The sequence below is a fragment of the Panthera uncia genome, chromosome D1 (assembly GCF_023721935.1).
Source record: "Panthera uncia isolate 11264 chromosome D1, Puncia_PCG_1.0, whole genome shotgun sequence".
In the NCBI taxonomy this organism is placed as follows: domain Eukaryota; kingdom Metazoa; phylum Chordata; class Mammalia; order Carnivora; family Felidae; genus Panthera; species Panthera uncia.
The window spans coordinates 76,642,284-76,664,355 of NC_064808.1; the positions used below are offsets into that span (position 1 = coordinate 76,642,284).

The 22,072-nt window shown below is 35.0% G+C and overlaps 1 non-coding gene across 1 annotated transcript; it reads right to left on the reverse strand.

The window, feature by feature from the left end:
- Positions 1 to 11,350: 11,350 nt before the first annotated feature.
- Positions 11,351 to 11,454, reverse strand: LOC125917197 (U6 spliceosomal RNA). Its single transcript, XR_007456112.1, has one exon. It is a non-coding gene; the product is annotated as a U6 spliceosomal RNA (small nuclear RNA).
- Positions 11,455 to 22,072: the final 10,618 nt, after the last annotated feature.

Below are 22,072 nucleotides of genomic sequence, written 5' to 3' on the forward strand. Positions count from 1 at the left end.
TTTTATTTTCTCTTCTTTTTTTATATTCTTTTTCTTTTGTTTTTTTAATTTACATCCAAATTAGCTAGCATATAGTGCAACAATGATTTCAGGAGTAGATTCCTTAGTGCCCCCTACCCATTTAGCCCATCCCCTCTCCCAAAACCCCTCCCGTAACCCTCAATTTATTCTCCATATTTATGAGTCGTTTCTGTTTTGTCCCTCTCCCTGTTTTCATATTACATCTGTTTCCCTTCCCTTATGTTCATCTGTTTTGTCTCTTAAAGTCCTCATAGGAGTGAAGGCATATGATTTTTGTCTTTCTCTGACTAATTTCACTTAGCTTAATACCCTCCAGTTTCATCCATGTATATGAATGTATATCCATATATATATATCTATGGATATATATATATATATGGATATATATCTCCATATATATATATCTATATATATATATATATATAGATATATATATATATACCACATCTTTATCTATTCATCCATCGATGGACATTTGGGCTCTTTCCGTACTTTGGCTATTGTTGATAGTGCTGCTATAAACATGGAGGTGCATGTATCCCTTTGAAACAGCACACCTGTATTCCATGGTTAAATGCCTGGAAGTGCAATTGCTGGGTCATAGGGTAGTTCTATTTTTAGTTTTTTGAGGAAGCTCCACACTGTTTTCCAGAGTGGCTGCACCAGTTCGCATTCCCACCAACAATGCAAAAGAGATCTCTTTCTCTGCATCCTCACCAACATTGGCTGTTGCCTGAGTTGTTAGTGTTAGCCATTTTGACAGGTGTAAGGTGGTATCTCACTGTGGTTTTGATTTGTATTTCCCTGATGATGAGTGATGTTGAGCATTTTTCATGTGTCGGTTGGCCATCTGGATGTCTTCTTTGGAGAAGTGTCTATTCATGTCTTTTGCCAATTTCCTCACTGAATTATTTGTTATTTGGGTACTGAGTTTGATAAGTTCTTTATAGATTTTGGATACTAACCCTATATCTCATATGTCATTTGCAAATATCTTCTGCCATTCTGTTGGTTGCCTTTTAGTTTTGCTGATTGTCTCCTTTGCCGTGCAGAAGCTTTTTATTTTGATGAGGTCCCAGTAGTTCATTTTTGCTTTTGTTTCCCTTGCCTCTGGAGACGTGTTGAGTAAGAAGTTGCTGCCACCAAGATCAAAGAGGTTTTGTCTGCTTTCTCCTCGAGGATTTTGATGGATTCCTGTCTTACATTGAGGTCTTTAATCCATTTTGAGTTTATTTTTGTGTATGGTGCAAAAAAGTGGTCCAGGTTCATTCTTCTGCATGTCGCTGTCCAGTTTTCCCAGCACCACTTGCTGAAGAGACTGTCTTTATTCCATTGAATATTCTTTCCTGCTTTGTCAAAGATTAGCTGGCCATACATTTGTGGGTCCATTTGTGGGTTCTCTCTTCTGTTCCATTGATCTGAGTATTTGTTCTTATGCCAGTATCATACTGTCTTGATGATTACTGCTTTGTAGTATAGCTTGAAGTCTGGGATTGTGATGCCTCTTGCTTTGGTTTTCTTTTTCAAGATCGTTTTGGCTATTCGGGGTCTTTTCTGGTTCCATACATACTTTAGGATTATTTGTTCTGGCGCTGTGAAGAATGCTGGTAGGGATTATTTTGATAGAGGTTGAATTGAATATGTAGATTGCTTTGGGTAGTATTACATTTTAACAATATTTGTTCTTCCTATCCAGGAGCATGGAATCTTTTTCCATTTTTCTGTGTCTTCTTTAATTTCTTTCATAAGATTTCTATAGTTTTCAGTGTATAAATTGTTCACATCTTTAGTTAGATTTATTCCTAGGTATTTTACAGTTTTTTGTGCAACTGTAAATGGGATCAATTTCTTGATTTCTCTTTCTATTGCTTCATTCTTGGTGTATAGGAATGCAACCGATTTCTGTGTGTTGATTTTATATCCTGCAACTTTCTTGATTTCATGAATCAATTCTAGCAGTTTTTTGGTGGAATCTTTTGGGTTTTCCATATAGAGTATCATGTCATTTGTGAAGAGTGAAAGATTGACCTCCTCTTGGCCTATTTGGATGCCATTTATTTCTTTGAGTTGTCTGATTGCAGAGGCTAAGACTTCAAAAACTGTGTTGAATAACAGTGGTGAGAGTGGACATCCCTGTCTTTTTCCTGACCTTAGGGGGAAAGCTTTCCATTTTTCCCCATTGAGGATGATATTAGCATTGTGTCGTTCATATATGGCTTTTATGATCTCGAGGTACGCTCCTTCTATCCCTACTTTCTTGAGGGTTTTTATCAATAAAGGATGCTGTATTTTGTCAAATGCTTTCTCTGCATCTATTGAGAGAAACATATTGTTCTAGGAGCCAGAAAAATAACAGCAAATAAAACCCAAAACCAGCAGAAGATAGGAAATAATAAAGATTAGAGCAGAAATTGATGTTATTGAAAACCAAAAAACCCCACAAAAAAACCAGTAGAACAGATCAATGAAACCAGAAGCTGGTCCTTTGAAAGAATTAACAAAATTGATAAACCACTAGCCAGTTTGATCAAAAAGAAAAAGGAAAGGACCCAAATAAATAAACTCAAGAATGAAAGAGGAGAGATCACAACCAACACAACAGAAATAAAAACAATAAGATAATATTATGGGCAATTATATGCCAATAAAATGAGTAATCTTGAAGAAATGGACAAACTCCTAGAAACATATACACTACCAAAACTGAAAAAGGAAGAAACAGAAAAATTTAAACAGACCCATAACCAGTAAGAAAACCGAGTTAGTAATCAAAAATCTGCCAAAACACAAGAGTCCAGGCCAGATGGCTTTCCAGGGGAATTCTACTAAACATTTTTTTTAATATGAAATTTATTGTCAAATTGGTTTCCATACAACACCCAATGCTCATCCCAACAGGTGCCCTCCTCAATACCCATCACCCACCCTCCCCTCCCTCCCACCCCCCATCAACCCTCAGTTTGTTCTCAGTTTTTAACAGTCTCTTATGCTTTGGCTTCCTCCCACTCTAACGTTTTTTTTTTTTTCCTTCCCCTCCCCCATGGGTTTCTGTTAAGTTTCTCAGGATCCACATAAGAGTGAAACATATGGTATCTGTCTTTCTCTGTATGACTTATTTCACTTAGCTAACACTCTCCAGTTCCATCCACATTGCTACAAAAGGCCATATTTCATTCTTTCTTGGTGCCATGTAGTATTCCATTGTGTATATAAACCACAATTTCTTTATCCATTTGTCAGCGGATGGACATTTAGGGTCTTTCCATAATTTGGCTATTGTTGAGAGTGCTGCTATAAACATTGGGGTACAAGTGCTGCTATGGGTCAACACTCCTGTATCCCTTGGGTAAATTTCTAACAGTGCTATTGCTGGGTCATAGGGTAGATCTACTTGTAATTTTTTGAGGAACCTCCAGGTAGTTTTTCAGAGCGGCTGCACCAGTTTGCATTCCCACCAACAGTGCAAGAGGGTTCCCGTTTCTCCACATCCTCTCCAGCATCTATAGTCTCCTGATTTGTTCATTTTGGCCACTCTGACTGGCATGAGGTGATATCTGAGTGTGGTTTTGATTTGTATTTCCCTGATGAGGAGCGACGTTGAGCATCTTTTCATGTGCCTGTTGGCCATCCGGATGTCTTCTTTAGAGAAGTGTCTATTCATGTTTTCTGCCCATTTCTTCACTGGATTATTTGTTTTTCAGGTGTGGAGTTTGGTGAGCTCTTTATAGATTTTGTATTCTAGCCCTTTGTCTGGTATGTCATTTGCAAATATCTTTTCCCATTCCATTGGTTGCCTTTTAGTTTTGTTGATTATTCCCTTTGCAGAGCAGAAGCTTCTTATCTTCATGAGGTGCCAATATTTCATTTTTGCTTTTAATTTCCTTGCCTTTGGAGATTTCTCAAATAGGAAATTGCTGCAGCTAAGGTCAGAGAGGTTTTTTCCTGCTTTCTCATCTAGGGTTTTGATGATTTCCTGTCTCACATTCAGGTTCTTTCTCCATTTTGAGTTTGTTTTTGTGAAAGGTATAAAAAAAGTGGTCTAGTTTCATCCTTCTGCACGTTGCTGTCCAGTTCTCCCAGCACCATTTGTTAAAAAGACTGTTTTTTTTTCCATTGGATATTCTTTCCTGCTTTGTCAAAGATGAGTTGGCCATACTTTTGTGGGTCTAGTTCTGGGATTTCTGTTCTATTCCAATGGTCTCTGTGTCTGTTTTTGTGCCAGTACCATGCTGTCTTGATGATTACAGCTTTGTAGTAGAGGCTAACATTTGGGATTGTGATGCCTCCTTCTTTGGTCTTCTTCTTCATTATTACTTTTCCTATTTGGGGCCTTTTGTGGTTCCATACAAATTTTAGGATTGCTTGCTCTAGCTTCGAGAAGAATGCTGGTGCAAGTTTGATTGGGATTGCATTGAATGTGTAGATAGCTTTGGGTAGTATTGACATTTTGACAATATTTATTCTTCCAATCCATGAGCAGGGAATGTTTTTCCATTTCTTTATATCTTCTTCAATTTCCTTCATAAGCTTTCTATAGTTTTCAGCATACAGATCTTTTACATCTTTGGTTAGGTTTATTCCTAGGTATTGTATGATTCTTGCTGCAATTGTGAATGGGATCAGTTTCTTTGTCTTTCTGTGGCTTCAATATTAGTGTATAAGAATGCAACTGATTTCTGTACATTGATTTTGTATCCTGAAACTTTGCTGAATTCATGTATCAGTCTAGCAGAGTTTTGGTGGAGTCTATCAGATTTTCCATGTATAGTATCATGTCATCTGCAAAAAGCGAAAGCTTGACTTCATCTTTGCCAATTTTGATGCCTTTGATTTCCTTTTGTTGTCTGATTGCTTATGCTAGCACTTCCAGCATTATGTTAAACAACAGCGGTGAGAGTGGACATCCCTGTCGTCTTCCTGATCTCAGGGAAAAGTTCTCAGTTTTTCCCCATTGAGGATGATATTAGCTGTGGGCTTTTCATAAATGGCTTTTATGATGTTTAAGTATGCTCCTTCTGTCCCGACTTTCTCGAGGGTTTTTACTAAGAAAGGATGCTGAATTTTATCAAATGCTTTTTCTGCATCGATTGACAGGATCATATGGATCTTATCTTTTCTTTTATTAATGTGATGTATCACGTTGATCGATTTGCGAATGTTGAACCAGACCTGCATCCCAGGAATGAATCCCACTTGATCATGGTGAATAATTCTTTTTATATGCTGTTGAATTCCATTTGCTAGTATCTTCTTGAGAATTTTTGCATCCATATTCATCAGGGATATTGGCCTGTAGTTCTCTTTTTTTTGTTGGGCCTCTGTCTGGTTTAGGAATCAAAGTAATGCTGGCTTCATAGAATGAGTCTGGAAGTTTTCCTTCCCTTTCTATTTTTTGGAACAGCTTGAGAAGTATAAGTATTATCTCTGCTTTAAATGTCTGGTAGAATTCCCCTAGGAGGCATCTGGTCCTGGACTCTTATTTGTTGGGAGATTTTTGATAACTGATTAAATTTCTTTGCTGATTATGGGTCTATTCAAGTATTTTATTTCTTCCTGTTTGAGTTTTGGAAGTGGATGTGTGCTTAGGATTTTGTCCGTTTCTTCCAGGTTGTCCAATTTGTTGGCATATAATTTTTCATAGTATTCCCTGATAATTGCTTGTATTTCTGAGGGATTGGTTGTAATAATTCCATTTTCATTCATGATTTTATCTATTTGGGTCATCTCCCTCTTCTTTGTGAGAAGTCTGGCTAGAGGTTTATCAATTTTGTTTATTTTTTCAAAAAACCAACTCTTGGTTTCATTGATCTGCTCTACAGTTTTTTTTAGATTCTATATTGTTTATTTCTGCTCTGATCTTTATTATTTCTCTTCTTCTGCTGGGTTTGGGGTGTCTTTGCTGTTCTGCTTTTATTTCCTTTAGGAGTGTTGTCAGATTTTGTATTTGGGATTTTTCTTGTTCCTTGAGATAGGCCTGGATTGCAATGTATTTTCAAGACTGCTTTCACTGCGTCCCAAAGGGTTTGGATTGTTGTATTTTCATTTTCATTTGTTTCCATATATTTTTTTAAACTTCTTCTCTAATTGTCTGGTTGACTCATTCATTCTTTAGTAGGGTGTTGTTTAACCTCCATGCTTTTGGAGGTTTTTTCAGACTTTTTCCTGTGTCTACCAAACATTTAAGGAAGAGTTAACACCTATTCTTTTGAAACTGTTCCAGAAAAAACTTCCATATCTTTTTATTAGAGAAATTAGTCCATTTACATTCAACATAATTATTGATATGTATGTATTGATTATCATACCGTTACCTGTTTTATGGTTGTTCTTTTTTTGTTCCTTTACTCTCTTGCTGTCTTTTTTCATGGTTTGCTTGCCTTCTTTAGTGCTATATGTGAATTCATTTTTCTTTTTCTTTTTCTTTTTTTGCATATCTACTACTGGTATTTTATTTGTGGTTACCATTAAGTTATTACATAACACCTTATGCATATACCAGTCTATATTAAGTTGACAGTTGCTTAAGTGTGAACCCATTTTTGCTTCTATCCCCCACACGTATTATATATACTATGCCATGCCTAGTATACTTTTATGTTGTGAATCCATTAACCCTAACTTATATTTTATAGATATACTTATTTTTACTGTCACTTATTTTTACTGCTTTAATTTTTCCTACTTTTCTTTCTCCTACTTATGGTCTTTCCTGTTCACTCCAAAGGTTTCAACATTTCTTATAGGGCTGGTTTAGATAGCCCTTTAACTTCTAGTTGTCTTGGAAACTCTTTATGTCCCCTCTTATTCTGAATGATAGCCTTCCTGGATACAGTATTTTTGGCTGTGAGTTTGTTTGTTTGTTTGTTTGTTTTCTGTTTTTAGCACTTTGAACATATCATGACACTCCCTTCTGGACTAGGAAGTTCCTTCTGAAAAATCAGCTGATAGCTTGATGTGGTTTCCTTTGTATGTCACTGTTTTCTCTTTCTTGTTCCTTTTCTAATTATCTCTTTATCACTATTTTTTTGCCAGTTTTATTATTCTGTGTCTTGGTGTGGGCTTCTTTGTGTTGATTTTGTTGGGGGATCTCTGTGTCTCCTGGATCTGGATGTCTTTTTCATCCCCAGATTTGTGAAAGTTTTCTTCTATTATTTCCTCAAATATATTTTCTGCCCCCTTTTCTTTGTCTTCTCTTGGGATGACTATACTGTGAATGTTACTATGCTTGATTGTGTAGCTGAGTTCCATAAATCTATTTTTATTTTTTATTATTTTAGCTCTCTCCTGTTTAGCTTGATTGCTCTCCATTACTGTCTTCCAGGTCACTATCTGTTCTACTCTTTTTAGTCTAATATTTATTTTATCTAATATTTTAAATTTTATTTTTTGAGTTCTTCATTTTTAATTTGTTCCTTATTGGTTTTCTATCTCTTTGTTGAGGGTCTCACTGAGGTACTTGACTCTTTTCTCTATTCCAGTGAGTATCTTTATAACCATTAACTTAAATTTTCTATCAGGCCTATTACTTATGTCTGTTTAGTTTACCTCATTTGTTGTGACTTTATCCTGTTCTTTCATTTGGGACATAGTCCTTTGTGTCCTAATTTTGTGTAAATTTCTGTGTCTGTTTCTACGTGTTAGGAAAGTCAGCTTCATCATCCACTTGTGAAAGTAGTGCCCTTATGAAGAAGACATCTGCAATGCCTTGCAGTGTCATGTCCCCTGTTAACCAGAACCTGGTGCTTCAGGGGTGTTTACTGTATGTGTTGTGTACACACTGTTGTGGCCAACCAACCTTTGCCTCAGTCCAGTAATTGGCAATGTCTCTCTTTGCTTGTTGTGGGCAGGGTTTGGTCCCTATGTTGTTAGGTGGCCAATCTGGGGCTGCCTTGGACTTTGGTTGAGTCAGAACAGGCGTTTTCCAGAGATACAGAAATACAGACTTGCAGGAAAATGCATGGGTGGGTTGCCAATGGCAAGAGTCCTTGCCAATGGGAAGGGACCTGCAGCTGCTGGGCACCTAAGGAGGCAATGTTAAAGGTGGCAGATCCAGAGAAGTACGCAGTGGTGAGATATGTGGTGTTAGCAAGGTTTGCACTGATGTAATGAGAGAGGGGTCCTGCAGTCACAGGGAGTTTGAGTTTGATGCGATGGATCTGCAGTATGTGCAGGAGTAGGATCCCCAATGTTTATAAGGGTCTGCTGTGGGACGGGGCCTGGACCCAAGGTGTGGCTGTAGAGGCCATGTCCATAGGAGAATATGTGAGCAGAATGTGCTGTTAGAAAGTCAGGTAGCCAGTGCTGGCCCTGGGCTGGCTCCCACGGCTATCCCTGTATTCATGCTGGGGAACAGGGGGAAATTGTACCTACCAATGCCTTTGTTCCTGGGGGAGTCTCCCATGGATATCTTCCCCTCCAGCAGATGCTGTGAGATTAGTAAATAAATATGTTCCACATGTACCTCAGACAATTTTCAAATTGGTGCTTCTATGCAGTATCTCTGGGATGTTATTGTGTTGTCCCTTTGATGGTGGGGACTCAGTTTCCTCTGACCCTCCTGGCTCTCACAGAGCCAACTCAGCTGATTTTTAAAGTTACAGGTTTTAAGTCCTGCTGACTCTCAGAACTAATAAAATTAAGCCCCTCTGGTTCTCAAAGCAAAATGTTATGGGGATTCATTTTCCCTAAGTGGGCTTCCTAGTGTTAGAGTCTTTTTCTTTCTGCTCTTCACACTTGCAGTGTTCCTTTCTCCAACAGACAGTCCAGTAGACCCTTTTAGCTCTGGAAGCTGTCTTTGCCCTTCCTACCCTCTTTGATGTGGCCCCTTCTCTATATTTAGCTGTGGAGAGTTTATTTTGCAAGTCTTTGTATCATTTTCTGGGTTATCTATAGTCATGTGGGTGTTATCAAATTGTATCCATGGGATAAGGTGAGCTTAGGATCTTCTGACTTTGCCATCTTCCTTTAAAGTCAAAATATCTTTCTTGACAATGAGAAAAATTAGAGTTTAAAAGCGAATTCTTAATGGCGCTGAGGTGGCTCAGTCGGTTGAGCATCCAACTCTTGATTTCAGTTCAGGTCATGATTTCAGGGTCCTGGGATCGAGCCCTGTATCAGGTTCTACACTGGGTGTGGAGTCTGCTTGAGATTCACTTTATTACTCTCTCTCTCTGCCTCTCCCCAGGTTTCTCTCTCCCTCTGTCTTCTGCACAAACATTTTAAAAAGCTTAAAACTAAAAATAAAAGTGAATTTCTGGAAGATTATATGAAGACAATGGACAATTAATATTTAGTGTTGCATTTATTTTCAGCATTTTTCTTCTATTCAAATATATTTTCTATGTTAAGACACATTATTAAAATGCTTTTTTTTTATTTTGCAGAATCTAAAAGATATATTAAGCAAATCTCAAGTGGCAAACAATAAAGCAGATTCCTTTTATTTTTTAAGGAATATTGAACCCAACATATACTCCTACTTAGCAGTCAAGAATAAATATTCCTTTAGACTTCAGCCAATATTGAAGAAACTAAGTGTGACTGATTATTCATACTCTTTCAGAGAGGGTTATGTAATTGATTAGTCTGGAATAATTTTTCCAATACTTGACATTTTCAGCAATGCTCCTTCTTCAGTGACTGCTTTTCTCTACTCTATAAGGATAAATCATTGAATTATATTGGTATCAAACTTGTAGTGTAGATATTATTACAAGTTACCGTCTCATTACCTATAGTTACTTGCAAATGATAAAGTTGTGAGCTTATACCTGTGAAAAGAAAGGTGAAAAGTAATGAAGTGATTTAGTAAGTTTGGAGTTAACTAGAATTAGAATAGGAAAAAGGCTTTCTTCCTAGAATATTTGTTGTTAAATTAATTATATGGAAAAAATGGTAATATTTGCATACTAATGTTAACACTTGAGATGTAGTATTTCTTAAAAATGTACCTGTCTTCTATTTACTTGCTTATTAAACATTCTTCAGCATTAAAGTACACTCAATTAGATGAATGTTCTAGAGCTGAAGATAAACTTATCTGTTTGTTTACTTATTTATGTGCCTCACCTTCTATTACTTCAGAATTTCCTGTTTGTCTGTCTCTCATTCTCTCTTGCTCTCTCTCTTTCTCTCTCTTTAAACATTTCTACTCCCTTATTTCTATTTTGTTTATGTAACCAACATTATTCTGGAATTTGCCAAAAATAATTTAGCAATTTTCACTCTTCTATACACTTTTCATGGTAGAAAACTATATCACTGTTCTGTGCATAGTCACTCTAAATTCTCTCGATGCATTTAGAGAAAGACATTCAGATTTGGATCTAAAAATATATTACCAAGGTTCCTGCATGTAGATGGCTGAAAGCAGGAGACAGGCTGTCAGTTTTCTATTACACATTGGTAAAGATACCATAGACAGGTCAACACATCATGCTTTATATCTAGTACCACAAGTCCAATATTTCAGCAGCAAAAGGCATGATTTGATTAACATCTTCAGTTCACATTACATCAACCTAAAAGTAAAAAAAAAAATGCTCTTGTAAGCTAAAGTTTTCAAAAGAAGTATCAAATCAGTCAACAATATTTCCTTCTCAGTGAAGTTTTCTTTGTAATAGACTTTGTTATGAAACAAACAATTTAATTGAATTTTTATTAACCAGTAGTTTTCCAGTATGTATCAGGCATTGTTAGGTGTTCTGCATACATTATTACCTTAACTATCACACACATGAAAGTTATTATAGTCTCCCTTATACAGATAAGGAAACAGCATCTAAATTAAGTCTGTATAATTAGTATGTCAGGGTTTGAAAATAATTACATCTCTTTTCCAAAGGAGAGCTCTTTTATATTAATTAGAAAAACAAGAAGCATACAGACTACCAGGTACCAGGATAAACAATAATAATTTAAAAATCATGGCCTCTCATTTTACTGATTATAATTTTCCACGTTTCCCTCTACCAGAAGTTAGCAGATATTTTTTCAGCTCTTTAAGAATTGTAAGTACTTGATTGGACAGTGTTATATATCTCCACCTCCCCAGTGATTTATCCAATTTACCTTTTTCTGTTATCTCTATTTTTTTAAATATGAAACTTATTGTCAAATTGGTTTCCATACAACACCCAGTGCTCATCCTAACAGGTACCCTCCTCAATGCCCATCATCCACTCTCCCCTCCCTCCCACCCCCCATCAACCCTCAGTTTATTCTCAGTATTTAAGAGTCTCTTATGGTTTGCTTCCTTCACTCTCTGTAATTTCCCCCCCTTCTCCTCCCCCCACCCCCGGTCTTCTGTTGAGTTTCTCAGGATCCACAGAAAAATATGGAATGCTTCATGAATTTGCGTGTCATCCTTGCACAGGAGCCATGCTAATCTCTGCATCGTTCCAATTTTAGTATATGTGCTTCCGAAGCAAGCACTGTTCTCTCTAAATGCTATGAATCCTAACTTAAAATAGAGTCATGTTTTATATGCTACAGAGAAAAATGCTGTGACTACTGTGGATGATATGATTTTATATGTGGTGCTATCATAATTCAGCTAAATAATCAAAATAAATATGTGTCTACTCATACCCTTTTAGTGTATAAATTAAAGCTTAGAATTGCTTGGTGTGGTGTTCAGAATATATTATGGAATGCATAGTCCTCTAAGATATTCATTCATTGACTTCATCAAGGAGTTTAAAAATGGGTTATTTCAGGGACTTAGATATTGTCTCTGTGGGTGGATTAAGAAGAGTTTCATGTATATTGGTAAAGCAAAAATGGTAAGTAGTTGCTTTTATCTAGATAAATATATATTTCTCTGATTTCCAGAGAGAAAAATAAATATTGTTAAGAGAAAAAAGGAATTTGGGAACTGAATAATTTGAATAGTTTTATTCATTGATTATATTCTGTATTTAATTACTGATCTCTGTCACTTTTCTTTTTAGAATTAATCAAGGAGACTATGTAATCCCTACCTTTGGATGAAGTGGCTTAGTCATCATTGAGGTTTCTGTTAAAATGTTTTGTTCATATTCAACAAGACATGGAATATTCTTCTATGCATTTTACTTTGGCAGTCTGTAGATCCATAAACATCAGCATAGATCTCAAAACATCAACAGGACTTGTCCAAGGTAAAATTTTAAAGTCTTAATACATTTATTATTACATTTTCTATTCATTTTCAATTAAGTTAGTCATTTTCCCTCATAGTTTTATGCATTCTTTTATTTTTAACATTATTTGAAGTAAAAAAGTAAGCATCCGAGATCTTAGAGATCTTTGATACATTTAGAAGAAAACATATGAGTTTTAAGCTTTCAAAAATAGAAGCTTTTAAGGCTATGTGCCTATAATTGCAATTTTAAGAATAGGAGAATATTCAAGAGTCCAGGAGGCATTTCCGTTGTCCAAAATCCTTATTACACCTGACACAGCCACTGCAGTAACCTGTTACTGCTTTATAGGAGGGAAAAGGAATTGGATGGAAGCAGGGACTCACCTATCTTTTATGAAATTATCACTTCTCTTTTGACTCAGGTGATAACTTGAGTAATGAAGGTTTGTTTTCTAAGGACTACTGGGCAAAGAAAAAGAGATCACAGAATTGTTGACATTCTACATTAAAGATTTCAAACTTGGATCCTTCCCCTGTTCTCATTCCATTTCCCTACTGCTAACTTTTCTCTCCTCATCGCCTTTCATCCAAGATTAAGTTTAGTGATCTAGCATCTGCTATTATTCTGATGTAAACCTTATCATGCCAGGCTGTACAGGAGAGAATTTTGTTCAATAGCTCTTTGTTAAAATACAGGTAGTCTAAAGAGTAAACTAGTACAAGAAATAAGGCAGTCAAGATTTAGGATGGAGAATGGATGTTGTATGAAAGATTTTCTGTGTGTGTGTGAATGTGTGTGTAAGAATAGCAAGGAGAGAAAGAAGGGAAGGATAAAGAGAGGGATAATTTTAAAAATTTTATAATGATTAATAGTAGGACATAAATAAGGTTTATTAAGCCCTGGCTATGTGCTCAGGGCCATTGAAAGTGGTCATTTATTTATTTATCTATGGTATCAACTATATTACATAATCATTATAACTATTTCCATTTTACACAAAAATCAAGACATATTCAGTAGATAAATTTATCTGAATGTATATAATTACTAAAACAAAATATATTGAAATTCAGGTCTGACTCTTGAGAGCTTACCAAATTCACCAGGATGGGTTTTAAGCACTTTTTGAATTATCCAAAATGACTCTTGGTTACCTTTTTTAAATTTTATTTTGGAGAAAAAGAGAGAAAACACCAGCGGGGGCAAGGGGCAGAGAGAGATAAGGAATATTTGGTTTAATGTTTATTTATTTATTTTGAAAGAGAGACAGCTCAAGCAGGAGACGGGCAGAGACAGAAGGAGAGAGAATCCAATCAGGCTTCACATGGTCAGTGCAGAGCCAAAAATGGGGCTCAAACTCTCGAACCATAAGATCATGGCTTGAGCTGACACTAAGAGTTGAACACTTAACCAACTGAGCCACCCAGGTTACCCAGGAGATAGAAAGAGAATCTTAGTCTCCACGCTCAGTGTGGAGTCCAATATGGCAATCAATCCCATGATCTTGAGATCATAACCTGATACAATATCAAGAGTCAGACATTCAACTGACTGAGCCACACAGGTGTCCCATTGGTTTCCCTTTTGAGAGAACTACATAGTAATTGTCTTTTAATTTTTATCTCTCACTTCATGGAATTGGACATGATTCGTAAAGAAATCTTATTATATCTGCATCTTAAAACATAAGAATGCTTGTTAGTAATAAACACTAAATACACCTTTGCAATGACTGAATGGATAAAAAGACACTCTCCAGGGGTGAATACCCTTGATTTAAGATAACGTGTCCATATTCTGAAATTTAAGCATAAATAATTTTATTTTTAGAAATGCATCTTACCAACCAGAACAACATGAAACTAAAAATCAGTAATAAGGGACACCTCTGTAGCTCAGTCAGTTAAGCATCTGACTTCAGCTCAAGTCATAATTTCATAGTTTGTGAGTTCAGGCCCTGAATACAGCTCTGTGCTGACAACTCAGAGCCTGGATCCTGCTTCAGATTCTGTGTCTCCCTCTCTCTCTGCCCCTCCCCTGGCCCAACATTAAAAAAAAAATTAAAAACAATAATAAGAAAAAAAACTCAAACCCAAAACCAGAAGAAGACAGGAAATAATAAAGATCAGAGCAGAAATCAATGCTATCAAAACAAACAAACAAAAAACAAAACAAAACGACAACAACAAAAAACAGTAGAACAGATCAATAAAACCAGAAGCTGGTTCCTTGAAAGAATTAACAAAACTGAAAAGCCAATAGCCAGTTTAATCACAAGGAAAAAGAAAAGAACCCAAATAAATAAAATCAAGAATGAAATCACAAACAACAAAGCATAAATAAAAATAATAATAAGAGAATATTATGAGCAATAATATGTCAATAAAATGGGCAATATGGAAGAAGTGGACAATTTTCTAGAAACATATAAACTACCACAATTGAAACAGGAAAAAATAGAAAATTTGAACAGACCCGTCACAAGTGAAGAAATTGAATTAGTAATCAAAAATCTCCTAAAAAACAAGAGTCTAGGGTCAGATGGCTTTCCAGGGGAATTCTACCAAACACTTAAGGAAGAGTTAACACCTATTCTCTTGAAGCTGTTCCAAAAAATAGAAATGGAAGGAAAACTTCCAAACTCTTTCTATGAAGCCAGCATTACCTTGATTCCAAAACAAGACAAAATTCCCATTAAAAAAGAGAACTATAGACCAATTTCCCTGATGAACATGGATGCAAAAATTCTCCACAAGGTAATAGTCAACTGGATCTAATAATACATTAAAAAAATTATTCACCACGACCAAGTGGGATTTAGACCTGAGATGCAGGGCTAGTTCAATATCGACAAAACAACTGATGTGATACATCACATCAATAAAAGAAAGGACAACAACCACAATATCTTCTCAATAGATGCAGAGAAAGCATGTGACAAAATACAGCATCCTTTTTTGATAAAAAAAAAAACTCTCAAGAAAAGTCATAAAAGCCATATATGAAAGGCCCAATGTTAATATCATCCTCAATGAGGAAAACTCAGAGCTTCCCCCCTAAGGTCAGGAACAAAACAAGGATGACCACTTTCACCTCTGTTATTCAACATAGTATTGGAAGTCTTAGCCTCAGCAATCAGACAACACAAAGAAATAAAAGGCATCCAAATCAGCCAGGAGGAGGTGAAACTTTCACTCCTCACAGATGACATGATTCTCTATATGCAAAACTCAAAAGGTTCCACCAAAAAACTTTTAGAACTGATCCATCAATTCAACAAAGTTGCAGGATATAAAATCAATGCACAGAAATCAGTTGCATTCCTATACACCAAGAATGTAGTGACAGAAAAAGAAATCAAGAAATCAATCCCATTTACAATTGCACAAAAAACCATAAATTACCTGTGAATAAATCTAGCCAAAGAGGTGAAAAATCTATACCCTGAAAACTATAGAAAGCTATGAAAGAAATTGAAGAAGATACAAAAAGAAATCTTCCATGCTCCTGGATTGGAAGAACAAACATTGTTAAAATGTCAATACTACCCAAAGCAATCTACATATTCAATGCAATCCCTATCAAAACAACACCAGCATCCTTCACAGAGCTAGAAAAAACAATCCTAAAATTTGTATGGAACCAGAAAAGACCCTGAGTAGCCAAAGCAATCTTGAAAACGAAAACAAGGCAGGACACATCACAATCCCAGACTTTAAGCTGTAATACAAAGCTGTAATCATTAAGACAGTATGGTACTGGCATAAGAACAGACGCTCATATCAATGGAACAGAATAGAGAACCCAGCTATGGACCCACAAACGTATGGCCAACTTATCTTTGACAAAGCAGGAAAGAATATCCAATGGAATAAAGACAGTCTCTTCAACAAGTGGTGCTGGGAAAACTGGATAGGAACATGCAGAAAATGAACCTGAAAATGGACCATTTTCTTACACCACACACAAAAACAAAATGAAAAGGGATGAAAGACCTCAATGTAAAACAGGAAACCATCAAAATCCTCCAGGAGAAAGCAGGCAAAAACCTCTTTGATCTTGGCCGCAGCAACTTCTTACTCAACACGTCTCCAGAGGCAAGGGAAACAAAAGCAAAAATGAACTACTGGGACCTTATCAAAATAAAAAGCTTCTGCACAGCGAAGGAGACAATCAGCAAAACTAAAAGTCAACCGACAGAATGGGAGAAGATATTTGCAAATGACATATGAGATATAGGGTTACTATCCAAAATCTATAAAGAACTTATCAAACTCAGCACCCAAAAACCAAATAATCCAGTGAAGAAATTGGCAAAAGACATGAATAGACACTTCTCCAAAGAGGACATCCAGATGGCCAACCTACACATGAAAAAATGTTTAACATCGTTCATTATCCGGGAAATACAAATCAACACCACAATGAGATACCACCTCAAACCTGTTAGAATGGCTAACATTAACAACTCAGGCAACAACCAATGTTGGTGAGGGTGTGGAGAAAGAGGATATCTTTTGCACTGCTGATGGTAATGCAAACTGGTGCAGCCACTCTGGAAAACAGTATGGAGATTCCTCAAAAAAATTAAAAATAGAACTACCATATCCCCCAGCAATTGCACTACTAGGTATTTATCCAAGGGACACAAGGATGCTGTTTCAAAGGGGCATTTGCACCCCAATGTTTATAGCAGCACTATCAGCAATAGCTAAAGTATGGAAAGAGCCCAAATGTCCATCGATGGATGAATAGATAAAGAAGATGTGGTAAATATATACAATGGAGTATAACTCAGCAACCAAAAAGAATGAAATCTTGCCATTTGCAACTACGTGGATGGAACTAGAGGGTCTTATGCTAAGCAAAATTAGTCAGTCAAAGAAAGACAAATATCAAATAACTTCACTCATATGAGGACTTTAAGACACAAAACAGATAAACATAAGGGAAGGGAAGCAAAAAGTGTATAAAAACAGGGCGAGGGACAAAAACATAAGAGACTTAAATGTGAAGAATAAGCTGACGGTTACTGGAGGGGTTGTGGAGGGGGTGGAGGATAAATGGGTAAGGGGCATTAGGAATCTCCTAAAATCATTGTCACACTATATGCTAACTAACTTAGATGTAAATTTAAAAAATAAATTAAACAAAACAAAACAAAAAAAAAGAAAACAATTACTGAGAACCTTCTGCACAGAAATTAAACTGAGATTTTAGCACAGATCTGTATTATAACCCAATATGTGGTTGGCCATAAACAAGCTAATTTTGTTATAGCTTTTACTCTGAACATAAATTAAACTTACAGCTCATGATTAATCATTAATAAATAAATAAACAAACTCAAAAACAAAACACATGGAGGCTAAACAACATGTTACTACACAATCCATCGGTCAAGAAAGAAATAAAAAAGGTAATAGAAAAATACATGGACACAAATGAAAATGAAAATAATAGTCTAAAGTCTTTGGGATGCAGTGAAAGCAGTTCTTAGAGGAAAATATGTAGCAATATAAGCTTACCTCAATAAACAAGAAAAAGCTCAAATAAACAATCTAATCTTACACCTAAAGGACCTAGAAAAAGAAAAGTAAATAAAGGGCAAGGTGAATAGAATTTAGGGAATAATAAAGATCACAGAAGAAGTAAACGGCATAGAGAAAGAAAGAAAAGAAAAAGAAAAAGAAAAAGAAAAAGAAAGAAAGAAAGAAGAAAGAAAGAAAGAAAGAAAGAAAGAAAAGAAAGAAAGGCAGAAAGAAAGAAATGAAAAAAGGAAAACAATCAATGAAAAATTCAGGAACTTGTTCTTTGAAAATATAAACACAATTTATAAACTCTTAGCTAGACTCATTAAAAACAGAGAGAGAGAGAGAGAAAGGACTCAAATAAATAAAGTCAGAAATAAAAGAGAAATGGTAAAATAATGGGCAATACAGAAATTTAAAGGATAAGAAAATATTGTGAAAAATAATATGTCAGAAAATTGGACAACCTAGAAGAAACAGATAAATTCTTATAAAATACAGTCTTCCAAAACTGAATCAGGAAGAAATAAAAAGATGAATATACAAATTACTAGTAACAAAATTGAATCAGTAATCAAATAACTACCAAAACATAAAATTCCAAGACCAGACAGATTCACAGGTGAATTTTAACAATTAAAATATCTATTTAATATCTACTCTTCTCGAACTATTTCAAAAAATAAAGGAGGAAAGAAAGCTTCCAAATATGTTCAACAAGGCCAGCATTACCCTGATACCAAAACCAGACACCAGAAAAAAAGAGAATAGCTCAATATCCCTAGATGCAAAAATCGTCAATAAAATATTAGCAAACTGAATTCAACAATACAAGAAAATGATTATTCACCGCGATGAATTGGATTTCTTTCAGAATAAGAGGATGGTTCAATATTTGCAAATCAATTGATATGATGCAGTGAATCAACAAAGTGAAAAATAGAGAATTATATTTTTAAGGTAAATATATATATATTGATATACATATTTCTTTCTGCTTAAGGTAATCTATGTATAACTTCTTATGCATTCTCTCTACACATATTTCATGTACTTAAATAATAGAAATAATAGAAATTATCTAGTACATGTGTTCACATTTTACTTACAAGACCAAACTAAAATATGAGGAATAAATTCAGTTTTTATAGTAAACTCTTATCATCACACTGTCTCTAGTGCAAGTATCCTTTCCATCTGATTATAGATAACAATTACATAAGTTTAATATGCTAATGGTAGCCATAAAGACAGTTGCTGAAGTAGTTGTATTCTCTAAAGAAATTCTTAACTTTTAGACTTGCTAAGAGAGTGATAAAAGTAGTACTCATTTTTATCAATCAGTAGTTTCTATATGCAACCTGTTAGAAAACTTTATGATAGTTACCATAAAAGTTGAATTAGTAACAGACAGTACAACATTAATTTCCACAATTTAATATCTCTCCTTAATTAAATGCCACCAAATAAATGGACATTTTGAAATACACAAAATTCAGATTAAGTTGGCAAATTTTCAGAAACTGCTCTATGAATTCAGTGTTAGACCCAGCTTTCTGTGTAACTTTCTTTACCAAAAATAAGACACCAGGGAATTATAAAATATAAAGACATTTTTCGGGGCGCCTGGGTGGCTCAATCGGTTGAGCGCCGACTTCGGCTCAGGTCACGATCTCGCGGTCTGTGAGTTCGAGCCCCGCATCGGGCCCCTGTTCTGACAGCTCAGAGCCTGGAGCCTGTTTCAGATTCTGTGTCTCCCTCTCTCTGACCCTCCCCAATTCATGCTCTGTCTCTCTCTGTCTCAAAAATGAATAAAAACGTTAAAAAAAATTTTAAAAAAAAATTAAAAAAAAAGACATTTTTCAAATGCCCTTTAAATAGGCAGATATATTTAAATATATGCACCACAATATTGATAATTGATGATTGATGTTATATGAACAGAAACTCTCTAGAGAACAAAATAGGAATAGTAAACTTTGAATGTTTTTTAATTGACTCTAAAAATATTCTACTCATGTCAATTATGAACAGGATAAAACTGACTAATTCCCATATGCTTATTTACAAAGTTAATACTATAATACCAATTAGGTATCATCAAATTCATTTGTACAAATGTTCATGCAATTCTTAGGGAATAAAAATGTCTTTTAGACTAATGCCTCATTATGTCACCTAAGGCATAAGGGGCAATTATTCTGCAATGTACATTTTTTTTAAAAATTACCTATCAGTTAGCATATTCCTCCTGGCTAAAACTGTCTTTTGTGCCACAAAATAGCAGTAGATTAATTATAGCTTTAAGAATTGATCACCACAATAGTTGTGGGTGTTGTCACTCACCATGTGCTCTCTCCTCTGATCCATCACACTCAGACTATAACCAATGCTAAGAAAACAAGTGTCAAATTTTTAAAATGTTTTTATTTTCAGAATATACTACTTGTTTTATTTTGTGAAACTCTTCACTGATTACTTTTTAAGATTAAATTTTCAGTTTTACCTTAACTTTCAAGGACAGCTATGCCCTCATACACAGATAACCATTTTTTAAAATAAATTTATTTATTTATTTATTTATTTATTTAGAGAGAAGGCAGAGAGAGAGGAGAGAGAGAGAGAGAGAGAGAGAGAGAGAATCACAAACAGGCTCCACACTGTCAGTGCACATAGCCCAATGTGGGGCACAAACTCAGGAACCACGAGATCATGACTTGAGCCAAAATCAAGAGTCAGATGCTTAACCAACTGAGTCACTCACACGCCCCTGGATAACCATCTCTTACAACCTTTCCCTCAATTCTAACATAGCGTACTTTTACATTAATTCTCATTCCTCTTTTCCATACCCACAAACATGCAGTCTACCATAACAGAACTCTCCAGAAGCTCCAAACATCTCTTAAGAGATTAAAAGCTTCCCAGGCTGTCTTTCATTAATGTTTTTGTGAAACTAAAACATGGAAAAAATTAAAAAAATATATGAATGAATATACTGCACAAGTTAAGAATACAAACTCTGGAATCAGACCTAGATTCCAATATATTGTGTCTATCTTATAAATTTAGGCAAGTTACTTATTAATTATCCTTTAGTCTCCCTTATAAAATGAAGCCATAATATTTACTTAATATAATTGCTATGAGGAATTAATTGAGTGATATGTATAAAGCACTTAGCATGGTTTTTGGCACATAATCTGTGCTTAATAAATCTTACTTAAGTTAGAGAAGACAACTTAATGTGCAGTGTAAAGATGCTTATGATTCTAATAAAAATATTTGAAGAACTTTATCAACATACTTGTTTAACATTTGAGAGGTTGACAGAAAGTAACAAGATTGTGATATCTTAAAAGTAAACTACTTAAGGGGCACCTGGGTGGCTCAGTCAGTTCAGTGTCTGACTTTGGCCTAGGTCATGATCTCATGGTTCACAAGTTTGAGTGCCATGCTGGGCCCTGTGCTGTTCAGACACTGGAGCCTGCTTCAATTCTATGCCTCCCTCTCTCTCTACCCCTCCCCTGCTCATGCTCTGTCTCTCTCTCTGTCTCTCAAAAATAAATAAAAACATTTAGAATAATTTTAAATAAATAAACTATTTTAAACATTTTTACATTGAATAAAACTTCTTAATGGAATTTTTATCTTGTTTGTTATCATTGATAATTATGAGAAAATTTTTATGTTTTTCAAAGTAGAACATTTGAGTAGTTTCAGTAATATGCAAACAAGTTGAGGAAACTAAATGCATATAATGTAGAATGTTAACATTGAAATAAAAATTCAAATGCACATATGTATATAGAGTGGTTAAGGGCTAAGTGGATGAGCTAGCAATGGGTAACTAATCAGGAAAAGATTTTTAAATATAGCGATGCAGGGTAAAGATGTAGATACATACACAGATAAAAGTTATGACTATAATGTACCAGTAATAAATGTAATTTAGAAAGTTTGAACAAATAAAAGATGTCAAAAGTTCATCAAAAATAATTTATCATATAAAATTCAAGAAAAAAGGACAATAAATACCTTGAATTTCTCCACCCAGACCATCATTAAACTTAGTGCATTACTCATTGTCTGACATCTTACTATTCATATGCTGGGTAAAAGGATACATATTGCCTATGAAAATAAAAAGTGCACTAGGGATGATGTTTTATTAAAAATTACTATGCATAATTAATTATTTCTGTATTGTAAAGAAAACAAACACAACTGAATTAAAATTGAATTTCTATACTTCAGATAAATAATTTTCACCATGAAAGACAATTTCTGAAGAGATGACATCATGATTAAGAAAAAAAGTTTATGAAAAACACACCTAAGAATGCAATTCATTTATTTTAACTTTTTTTTTTTTAGAAGTGTCAACATTTATTG